Below are 12,289 nucleotides of genomic sequence, written 5' to 3'. Positions count from 1 at the left end.
ACACTCCCAGACATACCCCACGCGAAGGTAAGGTAAAACTCACTAAAACCTAGCAATAGGAAAAAATGCACCACAGGCAATGTGGAGGAGAGAAACCTTAGAAGGGCCATTCAAGGGGGGATCTCCCTTCTTAGATGTCGGTGATAGTAGTGTTGCAATAAAACAGGCGAACAGTTGGTAGGCATGCACTCATATGTGTAGTGAAACACAGATAAGTACATGCAATACCAACTGAACATTTTGAAAGATTAAAGATAGAGCCGATAGCAATAGCAACTGAACATTTTGAAAGATTAAGATTAAAGATGGAGCTGATAGCGATAGCAACTGAAAATGTTTGAAAGATTAAAGATAGAGCTGATAGCGGATCTATTTGAGGCGAAGGGGCGACACAGACAGCCACTCACAGGGAGACAGGGAGACGGGACAGGCATTAGACAGTTCGCGTGATTGTGATGGGCGGACATAGCAATAGATGAATGAATGAATGAATGAATGAAAACTTTATTAACAGATTGCAGAATGGGTACAGTACAGTACAGCTCAATACATACAATTGTTAAGGGGATGCAGACCAGAGAAAGACTTTCGTCTTGTTTACATCAGGGTCCCCCATTTTCAATTCATCGTAACATATATGACATACATGACATACAGATAGACAGTACTGCTACATCTATACATTTATGACATACCAGATTTGCAATTACAGTACTGTTTGTGATACAAAAAGAGTCCAGAAAGAAAAGAGTATATACATTAGGCGTAGAAACTGTACATTGGATTGGGTAGGTGGGGGTGGGGGGGGACTGTACATTGGAGGTGGTTGGGTGGGTGTGGGGGGGGGGGGGTTGGGTAGGAGTGGGGGGGGGGGGGGGGGGTTGGGTAGGAGGGGTGGGTGGGGGACACTGTACAACTGTACAAACAACACTGTTCATTGGATTATTGACAACAAGTGGTAAGCATTATATGTGAATAGGATAGATATATGTAGTAAGCATATTATGTGAATAGAATAGAAGTACTTAACCCAGCAATGAACGTCTGAACCACATTGACAGACCACGGACAGAAGACGATAAGAAGCGGATCCATGGCCTCGGTGGTGCACGTAGAACAGTAACTGCAATCTTGGCCAAGACCTACCTCTCCTACTCATTCTCCCAATCCATCCCACCCCCCAGTGCCACCAGAATGGAGTCATTCATACAGCTGCACATATTGATACACACATTATTGCATTCCTACATAAAGACAGCACTATGTGTCACTGCAGTTTGTTATCCCAGTAACTGTAGTGAAGTAAGATATAAATGGGCTTCATGTTTTACTGAACAAAGCCTTTTCCCTCTCAGGGGAAATGTTATCTGTCCTAGTTTTAGATGAAACATGACCTCCTTCAACCACCTGGCATGGGAAGGGGGTTTAGGATCTTCCCAGTTAAACATGATAAGACTACATTATAAATATTTTTTGACCAGAGGTCACCAGACAGCATTCTCTGGTTTTACAGTAAAAATGGTGGTCAGAGGATTTGGTTCAATTTATGTTGTAGGCTTCACTCAGATTTAAACATTTAACCCCAAAATTTGTGCAGACAAGGGCATAACAAAAACATGTGAATTAAAGTGTAACATCCATTAACTCATTGGGCGCCACACTCTTTCCCCATTTGTACTCAAAGGCGCCAGCGTTATTGACCATTTTAGCGATGTTTGCAGACCCATCGTGTGTTCTGTATTATAGCTATGGAGATAATAGTATGGCTCATTTGACAGGCATTGTTCATAGTCCATCACTGACTAATCAGTTCATTTCTACATACTTTAGTTTGTGCACTATTACACGCTAAACATCGCCCCTTTCCAAAATAATCCAGTCTTTTTTCATAGATCACGAGATATGATGCGTTATATACAATAAGCCCAAATCGTTCTGGTTGATCGCCTGAAACCCCAAATACTTCCAAATCAAAGCTATATACCATGTACATATGTGTCTTCACAAGATCATCAGGGGGGGTGGTCGTTTTAACTAGAAACTGCGATCGTGTTTGTAGCGTGAAATTCGTTTTCAACGTAATTTGCGTAATTATGTCTCACAACAAACCTTATTCGAAAAAAAAAAACGCAACATTATGTCATACAGTCTAGAGAGATTAATTTATAACGTGATGTCATTTCGGGACCGGTACCGGACTATCCAACATTTTGAATTTGCATCGCTAATGGGACTGTACATACAGTAGATTTCATTCACGGTTCTTGCTGCACGCCTGGAGATACTAAATCCAAATTGAACTCTGGCATTTGAAAGAGGAGATTTGGCCAGATCCATAGATGTGCAAGTTGGCTATAATAAGGTAATTTATAGGCCTGGGCCCTCATGTATCAACGTGACGTACGCACAGATATGTGCTTAAGCCGTGCGTACAACCATTTCTAAGCAAAGTGTGGGATTTATCAATTTGAACTTGTGCTTGACTTTGTGCTTATGTCTACGCACAGCTCTGAGCATGCTTAGCTGACGCCCAGTGGTAGAATATCGTTACTACGGCATAAGCGCTCCTCAGTTCATGCATTAGTTTCAACACGGAAATAAGCTTCCGTGCATTACTTCCAACACTGGAGTGTTCAACTTCTGTATGACCCGTAATTCATTATAGTTCATTGTAAAATAGCGACAGTAGTGTAATTATAACGGGCTCATGCGGGAACAAGAGGTTGGCTTGCTTGTTTGGCACGGGGGGCAGAAGCAGAACACCCACCTCCAAACGCCATTAAATATTGTTTCAAATAAAAAGCGACATACTATTATTTTGTGTCATGTTTCCAAATAAGATTGGCCACAACGGAATGCTTTCTACTTCAATTTGTTGATTAGAATAGATTACCTCGCTCCGTTGAAACTTCACTGAGCTCAGCACACAGACATGATAATAATAATAACAACAACAACAACAACAACAATAATAATAGCTTCATTTTACATAGCGCCTTTCAAGAGACCCATGCAAGGTCGCTTTACATAGATGGGGGGGGGGGGGGGAATAACAAAGTAATAAAGATAGTGGACAGACTATGTAAATATGATGATGGGATTCAAGTTCGCGTTTTTATTGATCATAGGCATGCTGTCAGAGTATGGTGTCATAATCAAACATTCTAGAACATTTGTTGTCACAGATCATGTCATAATAGAACATAGGCTACATGGTATGGTCCATCGTGATATTGTGTAGACTGTTATTACTGTACCACCCATTGTGACAACAGCCTTGTGAGCTCCCGCACACAAACATGATGGAATTCAGTTTGTATTGATCACATAGGCAGGCTACATCATACATGGCAGTGAGATTCATTGTTCTTGTATATGCTCTCGTATTATTGTTTATATAGGCTACCCAATACTGACATCAAAATAGATTGTATGCCTCTAGAAATCATATGCAGCAGGTAGAAAATTGACGGAAAATCCGTCGCGATTTGGAATAAAATTGAGGAGAACTTTAATCCCTGGGTATTAATCAAACAAAACAGAAAAAGGCAGTCATATTCCAGCACGGTCTTTATTAGTGTTTGCGCTGCCCAGGCAGCAATGGTTAATAGATATCATATCCGACATCACCGTACGTGTACACGTCTGTCAGCCTGTCTCATAACACGCTTCCCTCGGTTTAGTAAATTTTTCCACATTTCATGGGGGTGTTCCATTACCGTATATGGTTAATCGGGCGGTTTTGGTATGCAAATACGTGGAAGTGTGCACGAGCCTTAGCGTAGAAGCAAGGTGATATTTATCATGACAGGTGTGCGTAGGACCTGTGTACGCACGTGTGATAAATCCCGTTTTTTTTGTGCGTGCACACATTCTAAATTCTCTGCTTACGTGTGGAAATAGAACATTTTCTGAGGAAACTTGATAATGAGGGCCCTGGTATTCTATAATAATATTTCAAATTGCATGTGTCCGGATGGCAGAATTGAGTACTGTATCTACACAACATTCTGTTTAATCATCTTCCCTTTATTCATTTGCTTAGATTTTTTGTACACATGACCTCATGATTTCATGTCTGGTCATTTTTTGCATGGTGTTATTCACTGTCAAAGATGCAAAGAAAAATCATAATTTATATTCTCCTTTGATTCATCACAATTTACTCAATCTTTGACAGTGAATAGCACCATGCAAAAAATTACCAGACATGAAAAACTGCCACTGAGCTCGTTCAGTGCCTTCTTGAGATCACAAGTTTTTTTAGATACAGTACTGAATTCTGCCATCCGGACCCATGCAATTTGAAATATTATTATAGAATATAGAATATGAGGCCTATAAATGACCTTATTATAGCCAACTCGCACATCTATGGATTGGGCCAAATCTTCTCTTTCAAATGGGAGAGTTCAATTTGGATTTAGTATCACCAGGCGTGCAATGAAGAACAGAGAATGAAATCTACTGTATGTACAGTCGGTTTTTTATTCCTGTGACAGCTCCGCCATTTTGAAACTGATTTCAACAGGGATGGTTGCTAAATGTTCACAATAGGGGACACAAACTAACTGCGCTCCAATATATGCCAATAACGTTCAGTTTTGTGGTATATAATCCAGATAAATAAAAACATTTCATTTCAACATTACACAAGTAATTTGCTTGCAGGAAGCTAGAATCCGTTGGGTAGTGTCGTTTTTTGAAATTCCAACGCTCATTGAGAGCTCTGGATGTCCTCTTCTCATAATGACTACAATCGTCATCATTCAGCAATGGGCGCTAATTCAAAATGGTGGTTCTCTATGAAAAATACAACACATTTGAAAAACTAAAATCTCACTAACAACACTTTAACATATTGGTAAACAAACATATTGCTGAAAATATACACTATGACTGCTGTGACATGGTTAGGATGTTTACTCTTGAATACGTTTGAAAAAAATATATATATAATTATGTCAGACAGACAGAATGATTTATGACATGATGTCATATGCGGTCCGGCCTTTCCCGGACCTTTCCTGGAGTTAGGTGGTGGTCTCTTGCATGTGCTTTGATGGATTTTGGTTGGTTTTCATCGTTGGGCTCCCTCGGTCCGCTGGTGTTTTGGGGATTCCTTGCGGCTTCTGCAGTGTTTCGGGGTGTCCCGGGGGTCCCGGTGTCATCCCAAAAAGTCTTGGACCATCTAGGGCTGTCCCCGACTAAGGATTTGGATGGTCGACTAGGATTGGCCAAAATTTGCCGTTAGTCGACTTAAAAAAAAAGTATAATATTTTTAATATTTTTTTTTATTTTTATCATTCCATTTGGGCTGTGGGGGGTGCTTAATGTCTGAAGGAGTCGACTGAAGGCTTCTTGTCCTCTGCAAAAGCATGCAATTGGTCCACTGATGGATACATCTTGATATTTGTCTAGTATAGTGTGTTCATTAGATGGGTGAAATCCTCTTTCAGTGCCTCTGTGCCTGTTTTCGTAGGCAGTTAGCCTCTGGGTATGCGTGCCATTAGTGTTAGCCACGCTTCTATGCCTCTTTTCTTTTGAAATTTTTTTTAAATTATTATTATTTTTTTTTATATTCTACTAAGAGGTTGGGGCCAGTCGACTACGGCCCCTTTCGACCGATTAGTCGACTAATCGATTAATAGGGGTCAGCCCTAGGACCATCCATGGTGCTGCACGTCTTCTCATTTGACCGCTGTTGTGTCTGTCTGCTTGAGTGTTTGGAGTCGTGGCTCCTTTGGTGTGGCTGCAGGTCTTGGGGTGCGTGGCCTGTCATTTCCTCTGTGGAGTTTGGGGGTGGGGGCGTGGGATTCGCAGTATTCCTCTGGACCGGAGGAGATGGTGCAGCCCGCAGGGGTGGCATTCCCGTCGCCGTGCATGGCAGTATGAGTGGCGTGAGGGCTGTTTGTGTTTTCCTTCGATCATGGCACGCTTTATCGGGCGGTGTGTCTTGGATGGGGATGTGGTGGGGATTGATCTGTGGGGGTGTTTGGGGGACTGGCTGTTTCGGGGGGGTTCACATGCCTTCGAGCAACATTGTACTTATTTTATGCCTATTCGTGCACGTTTACGTTGCACTTCTTTTATTGTCTTTCATACCTACTCTTATGTCTGCAATGTATGCATCATTTTTTATTCTGTCAATTATATGCTGATTTTATGCCTATGTTCATTTTATACTAATTGCTGTGGGGGAGTTATTCATATTTATTATTATTATATTGTCAAAGTCATTGTCATTGTCGTTTTAACTGAAAACTATGATCGTGTTTGCCGAGCATGTTTTTCGTCTGGTGAAACACAGAACTGTGATCGTTAGAAAAACACGTTTCAGGTAAAATAGACATAGCATGTACCTTACCTTAGCCAGAAGGTATTCCAAAAGAATAATTCCAAGTGATCGCATCGCCATCGCAATTACCAGTGTATATGTCTATACACGTTTTCGATGGCCAAATACGCTTATGCAACGGAATTCCGAGGCGAGGACTGTGAATTTCTGTCCCAGGAGAAGGAGGGGCCACTCACGAAGAGAAACTGAAAGTGAAGCTGACTATCAGCCCAGAGCCCCATGCAGTTCAGACTAGGGATGCACCGATATGAAAATTGGCCACCGATACCGATACCGATTGTTCAACTAACACTATCGGCCGATACCGATAACGATATTTGTATATAAGTATTTGTAAAAAAAAGAAAAAAAAATATTTATTTTTTTATTTTTATGAAACTACTGTATATTTGTATGTGTATGTTTGTATTTGTAGGCCTCTTTACTTACTTAAAAAAAGGAAACATCAAGAAATATGTTTATGGTATCACTATCTCTCTCCCAGTATCGTCTGGCGGCCTGCAGAGGGATACTATTTTCTCAACCAGAGCTTTCAACCAATGCAATGGAACCATTCTGGCGGCCTGCAGCGGGATACTATTCTCTCAACCAGAGCTTTCAACCAATGCAATGGAACCATTTTGATTGACAGTCGATTCGGCCAATTACGCCACACCGCTAGCACCCACCTCCTGCTGTTCTTACCACCAATCGGCAAGCGTTTATTCATTTTCTACTTCGGGGGCATGTCGCCATTGATCTGCTTGCGAGAACTCAGAATGCGAGTCAAACTCAGAACCACAACAAGCTAATACGTTAGCTGCCCGGCAGTGCCCGCCGACCAGCGTGCTCCACAGGATGGCCAAACGAGACGCAATGATTTTACTGCAACAAATGTTATAATAAAACAAAGCCTTTCTATACATTTGTCTGGTTGAAAACTTTATTAACAGATTGCAGAATGGGTAGTTTGGTACGGAATGAGCAACGGAGCTATGAACGGAATAATGCCTTGCTTACTTGCTGTGTTCGGGTAAATAATATGCTGATGTTATATTGAACGTGTAACACTAACTATATAACGTTATTAACTAACTAGCTACCGTACCGGGAGCTCACGTTGATGCCTGGATGGTGCTAACTAACTAGCTACCGTACCGGGAGCTCACGTTGATGCCTGGATGGTGCTAACTAACTAGCTACCGTACCGGGAGCTCACGTTGATGCCTGGATGGTGCTAACTAACTAGCTACCGTACCGGGAGCTCACGTTGATGCCTGGATGGTGCTAACTAACTAGCTACCGTACCGGGAGCTCACATTGATGCCTGGATGGTGCTAACTAACTAGCTACCGTACCGGGAGCTCACGTTGATGCCTGGATGGTGATAACTAACTAGCTACCGTACCGGGAGCTCACGTTGATGCCTGGATGGTGCTAACTAACTAGCTACCGTACCGGGAGCTCACATTGATGACTGGATGGTGCTAACTAGCTACCGTACCGGGAGCTCACGTTGATGCCTGGATGGTGCTAACTAACTAGTAGTGGGTAGTTGGGTACGGAATGAGCAACGGAATGGAACTGAGCTATGAACGGACTCGGAGTAATGCCTTGCTGCTATGGGTAATAATAATATGCTGATGTTATTGTCCATGTAACACTAACTATATAGCGTTAATGCCACAAAACGAATGCCTTGTTAATCATAAGTAGTAACTGTGATGCAGTAGCTTGTGTGTGTGTGTGGGGGACAGCGGGCTTGTGCAGGTAGGTCGCGAGTGAACTTTTTTTTTTTTTTGCCTTTTGACGCTACACAAATTGATGCTTATTTATCGGCGACTGCTATCGGCACATTTGAGCTTATCGGCCGACAGGCCGATAGCAGTCAACAAGGCACTTATCGGCCGATACCGATACCCGACCGATATATCGGTGCACCCCTAGTTCAGACACGGACGATACTGCCACCTGGTGATAGTCGATCAGTTCCAATGTGTCGGGACGTGCCTAAATGATGCAGATCGCTCTGGGCAAGTGTGTAGAGCGGGGATCAAAGTAAAAAGATCAAACGATCCAAAAACTACTTTTTACGTTTATGGCACTCAGCGGCCAAACACATAAAAAGCCGTTTTTGGCACAGACTGTTAAGTCCCAGCCTTCCTACTGGACAGACTCAAATGGGAATTGGACCCAGGTCTTTAGGTTGTTGTCATTGCCATTATTGTTGTTTACCTTATAATATCCAGAATATTAGAATATTAAAACGCAACTTACTGACCATCTATCAAACAATAATCTTAATGAATCTTTTCAATCTGGCTTTAGAGCCTTACACTCCACCGAAACGGCGGTTACCAAAGTCACAAATTACTTACTGCTCTCTCTCGACTCAAACCTAACTTCTGTGCTCTTATTGCTTGATCTCAGTGCAGCCTTTGACACTGTCAATCATTCGATTCTTCTAAGTCGGCTCGAGAATCATGTTGGCATTCGGGGTCACGCACTCGCTTGGTTTAAAATGTTATTTAACTGATGGAACACACTGCGTGGTCTATAATGATTTAACATCCGAGACCCTCCCAGTGCAATGCGGTGTCCCACAAGGCTCTGTTCTGGGCCCTTTGCTATTTTCGATTTACATGCTACCCCTCGGCAATATCATACACAAATTTGGCATAAACTTTCATTTTTACGCTGATGACACCCAATTATTACACCTATTAAGCCAAACGATTCCTCCAATTACAAAATCTTGAGGCTTGCCTGGTTGCCATTAAAAAGTGGATGTCGCAAAACGTTCTACTCCTTAATTTAACCTCTTAACACATTCCTTGCCAGCCATTGTACCCATCATTGTACCCAGTCTGCCAGCGCTATAAGTCTATGGAGTGGCTCACCTTCTTTGCAGGGCTATAACTTTTTTAATTTTATTGCTATATTGACATTACTATGGCCCATTCAACATCGATTATCTATCGTTCAGGATGTGGGAACGTTATATTTTTTCATTCATACATTCATACAAAAATACCTTCTAGAATATACGTATGTTTTTATCGTTTTCTGCAGTAATTCCTAGAACGTGAGTTATAGGCCTAAACGCATATATAGATTATCGATTGCCATACACGCTATATTAAAAAATTCAACTGTATATGATCGGTATACATTATGCTTCATCATGCGTGAAGGAAAGGGGGGGGGGGGGGGGGGGGGGTCATTTATAATTCCCCAATCATCAGTAAATGCTTTATGTAGGTTGGGTGATATATTGATCAGATCGGTTTGCTCACAAGGAAACTCACAATTGGGTTGAAAATAACGTTATATTCCTCTTACCGTGGGTCAATGAGACTGGCGGTGAAATATCCCAAGTACACGACGCCGATCGCCTAGGTCCATTTCCGGTTTGTATGTCGCAATAAACGCCGAAATCATATAGATTATTAAGTTTAGAAAGCGATCCATTATGTACATTGTGTCTGTCGGGAGTCGGACAACGATATGTGACGGCCAGATGAGTTTAATCGACGCACATCAGCCATATCCTGTAGGCGAGTGTAACTCGCCCGACCATCCACCAGGCGGCGGGATTGAGCCGTAGTTGCCGTCACCTATAGGGTCCAACTGCAGCGTATATATGAATTATGAATGCCATGGCGAAAAAATTAAATATTGATCTCAAAATCGCTGGACAGCGTTATTGGCAGAATGCGATTGCGCATGGTGGCCAATATTGCTGTAAAGCATTTTTGGCACAGAAAGTGTTAAGCCCGGAGCCCTATTTTCTGAAAATCAGCCTAAAATACATACCTAAGTAAATGGAATATTGCTCCACTTCTACAAGGACCATTTGCATGTTCTTGGTATCTAGGGACATCTATGGACCTCAGTGAATGTATTCCCAGTGTCAGAAATATTGTGTCTATTACTAGGCTTGCTTAAATTGTGATGAAACAAAGGAGAATATGAATGATTTTTCTTTGAATCTTTGACAGTGAATAACACCATGCTAAAAATGACCAGACATGAGCTGCCACTGAGCTCGTTCAGTACCTTCTTGAGATCACGTGTACAAAGAATCTAAGGAAATGAATAAAGGGAAGATGATTAAACAGAAGGTTTTGTAGATACAGTACTGAATTCTCCCATCCGGACCAATGCAATTTGAAATATTATTATAGAATATAGAATAGCAGGCTTATAAATTACCTTATTATAGCCAATTCGCATGGATTGTGCCAAATCTTATCTTTCAAATGCCAGAGTTCAATTTGGATTTAGTATCACCAGGCGTGCATAAGTACAGCAGGCTTATTATTCTTGCCAGAGTGCCGCCATTTTTAAACTGATTTCAAATCTGATTGTTGCTAAATGCTCAAAATAGGAGAGACAAACTAACTGCGCTGCAATATATGCCAATAACGTTCAGTTTTGTGGTATATTATCCTGAGTAAGACCTAGAGGCCTCTGGGAAGTGTATTTCTGAAAAGCTCTGGATGTCCTCTTCAAAATGGCATCAAAGAACAACAATTACAGGCGGTAAATTTTTCAAAATGGCGGACTTTCGCGATCACAACAGAAAAACGAAAACTAAAATCTATCTAATAACACTTCTATCTAATAACCTATTGGTAAACTAAAGTATTGATGATAATATACATTATAACTGCTGTTGTGACATGGTTATGATGTTTATACTTGAATACATTTGACAAAAAAATATATAATTTTGTCAGACAGTCTGCAGAGCTTGATTTATGACGTGATGTCATTGGCGGTCCGCCGGCTAACCCTAACCCGAACGGGCTAAAGAGGTTAATGCAGATAAAATTGAGATGTTAATTGTTGGCCCCCCAAACTACAGAGGCCTATTTGAGGATATCTCCCTCAACTTTGATCCTTGTCATGTATCTCAGAGCTCCACCATAAAAAAACTCAGAGTAATTTTTTATTCCTCCCTCTCATTTAATGCACATATAAAAGATTTCACCAAAATTGCCTTCTTCCATCTTCGTAATATCGCAAAAAATCACCCCATTTTAACTCTGGCTGATGCTGAAACCCTAATTCATGCTTTTGTCTCATCACGTCTAGACTACTGTAATGCACTTTTTTCCAGGCCTACCTAATTCAAGCATCAAAAATCTTCAACTCATGCAAAATGCGGCTGCACGGATACTAACTAAAACTAGAAAATTTTATCACATCACACCAGTTTTGTCTGCCTTACACTGGCTTCCTATTCAAGCCAGATCTGACTTTAAAGTGCTACTCCTCACCTACAAAATTTTAAATGGGCTTGCACCGCTCTATCTATCCGATACTCATCTCTCGATACTCGCCCGCTCGTGCTCTGCGCTCACAAAATGCAGGGCTTCTATCGATTCCTAGGGTTCAAAATAAATCCGCCAGCCACAGAGCCTTTGTCTACCACGCTCCCTACATGTGGAAGAAATTACCCGCTGTCGTCAGGGGCGCCTGCTCTGCCGAAGCTTTTAAATCCCTGCTTAAGACCCATCTTTTCTCTCTCTCCTTCAACCTACCCTGATCTCACCTGGTCAGGGACTGACCCTTAGATGAATCTGTCTAATTTAGTTAGGATGTCTATTTGCTCCCATGTCTGCTTTTCTGCAAACATGGGAGAACCTTTTTAACCTCCGTCTCTGTCTCAACCGGTCCCATGGAACAGCTTCATACCTCCTTCTGTCTGGCCTGCAGAGCTGAACCTTACCTGCTCTGCCCTGACCAATTTTTTGTAGTATCTCCTGCCCCCCGGGGCATACGGCCCAGAGCTATTGTCTTGTATCTCATACTGTATATACTCAATTTCATAAATGTCTTATATACTTTGATTCGACTGTCACCATGTATGCATATGCTCACTACATGTATATATTGCTCCATCTCCGCCCACTACAAACATGGGAACTCTCTAACCCCCCCCCC

At 41.8% G+C, this 12,289-nt stretch overlaps 1 protein-coding gene across 1 annotated transcript in view; it reads right to left on the bottom strand.

The window, feature by feature from the left end:
* The window catches only part of LOC311237120 (AP2-associated protein kinase 1-like), a gene marked incomplete at its 3' end in the record, with an annotated part of 173,044 nt that overhangs the window by 62,188 nt on the left and 98,567 nt on the right, over nucleotides 1-12,289 (bottom strand). The window lies entirely within an intron of this gene.

This window comes from Notolepis coatsorum (assembly GCF_963971535.1).
Source record: "Notolepis coatsorum genome assembly, chromosome: 11".
Taxonomy (NCBI): Eukaryota; Metazoa; Chordata; class Actinopteri; order Aulopiformes; family Paralepididae; genus Notolepis; species Notolepis coatsorum.
The sequence above is the reverse complement of the archived record's forward strand: the minus strand, read 5'-3'. Positions and strand labels throughout refer to the sequence as shown.